The following is a 1910-nucleotide window of genomic DNA, read 5'->3' on the forward strand; positions in this document are numbered from 1 at the left end:
GCGCCGGGCGCGTCCTCCAGGAGATGGCCGAGCGCTTCGGCTGGCATCTCTCCAACGAGGATGGCTGGGGCCTCCTCGGCACCTCCTACGGCGGCCGCATCCCGAGGAAGGCCGACCGGCGCCAGAGCACCGGCAGCGGCAGCGGCAGCAACAGAGCCCCCCGCGGCGGCGGCGCCCTGTTCGACACCGGGGCGGCCGACCCGGACGGGCCGAGGGGGCACGCTGGCACCTGGTTTGTGGGCCCAAGCGGTCAGTTTTGTGCTTAGCGCGGGCGAAGCGAGCGATTTCGCGACTTGGTAGTTTTTTGCCACGGATTACGGAAAAAGTGGTAGTTTTTCGCACAAAATCGTAAAGTGGTAGTTTTTCGACACGTTTCCGTGAAATGTGGTAGTTTTTGGTTAAATACTCTATAAAAGGAGAGACATCTTGTGTGCATAGGGTAGAAAACAATCAGCGACCTGAAACCATCTCAGAGGAACTGCTTGCTAAGAACCTCGACACACGATGACAAAGCCGCTTCTACATTCCCTCAATCCTTGTCCATCTGCTATCATCCATTCACATCACCCAAAATCAATCAAATTTGTCAAAGAACATAAATAATATCTTGTGGCGAGAGACGATCCTTACCTTTAGCTATAATCAATGATACATTATACTTCTTTCATTGGACTTTGTCGAGCAGGTCAAATCTGCAACAGAAAAAATGTTCACATAAATGGCAGCCTGAAATTCCTTTTTTATATAAATCAACAAAGCAAAGGCAATGAGTTGTAGATGCCTGAGGTCAGTGTTTCTTGCCGGCAAGAAAATGTCAGTGGAAACAAACAAATAGACATTAGTTGTATACATGTGGGATTACTATGAATGCTATAAATTAATCAAGGATGCAAAATAAGAGGAAGATTATTAACCTTCAGTTGTCTTATTCATGGTAATCTGCACACAGGAATAAGTACATACTTAAATTTTTCAATCCTTGTCCAAGAAACTGCTCGCTAAGAATCTCGACACACGCTGACGAAGCCGCTTCTACATTCCCTCGATCCTTGTCCGTCCACTGTCATTCATGTACATCATCCGAAATCAATCAAATCTGTCAAAGACCACATATAATATCTTGTGCTGAAAATAGCATAGCTTTTGACTGAAAGTAAACTGTACACTCAACCCCAAATTTGCAGGTGCAGCAATTGCTGAAACCTGAGCGCAGCAACAAACTTGAGCCATAGGAAATCCACACAGCATGAGATGTAAGTACAAGAAAGGACAAAATATAATCAAAAGACATGCAGCTTAGCTGAATGGGGAGGTGATTCCTGATCTGTCGATTAAGAATCCTATAAATTCGACCAACAAACTATTAGGAAGAGATAAAAGAAAGGCAAGGAGGGATGATGTTTCTGCTGCTCCGCGCGCTTCTCCTGCCGCCATCACCATCTTCACCTCCCCAATGGCTTGAGGTTGGGACAAGGGCCCGGCCACGACCTCCGTTGCGCCGCCATGACCACGGGCTCCTACTCCCCATGCATCTATCCACTCCCTCTCCTCACGCCCCATGACCTCGTGCGCTGGTGCCGATGCTAATGGTCGCGCCGCCGCCTGGTGCCGCCCGCCGGTCGACGACGAGCTCCGCCGCGCTGCCATCACAACAGCCAGGAGAATCGGTGATGGCGGAGAAGGAGGGCCGCATCGGCCGCTCCCCGGCCTCGAGCCAGCGCCACCGTCGTCGAGAAGGAGGGCCGCATCGGCCGCTCCCCGGCCTCGAGCCAGCGCCACCGTCGTCGAGAAGCTCGCCCCCGCACTCTGGGCGGACGAGATGCGGGAGGGGTGGAGGGGAGGGGGGAGGCGGCTGAGGCGGGAGGAGGAGGCAGCGGCTAGGGTTCTTGAGGGAGGGGGGAGGGGGAAGG

General features: G+C 52.3%; 1 protein-coding gene across 1 annotated transcript in view; it reads right to left on the reverse strand.

Annotated features, from left to right (window-relative positions):
* The window catches only part of LOC123090088 (uncharacterized), a 33273-nt gene extending 31363 nt beyond the window's left edge, over positions 1–1910 (reverse strand). Inside the window, exons 1-2 of the mRNA XM_044511551.1 lie at positions 631–1910; positions 459–544 (exon numbers count right to left, since the gene is read on the reverse strand). The gene's annotated coding sequence lies outside the window, so the exon portion shown is untranslated. The remainder of the gene's footprint in view (positions 1–458; positions 545–630) is intronic.

Source organism: Triticum aestivum, chromosome 4B, assembly GCF_018294505.1.
Source record: "Triticum aestivum cultivar Chinese Spring chromosome 4B, IWGSC CS RefSeq v2.1, whole genome shotgun sequence".
Taxonomy (NCBI): Eukaryota; Viridiplantae; Streptophyta; class Magnoliopsida; order Poales; family Poaceae; genus Triticum; species Triticum aestivum.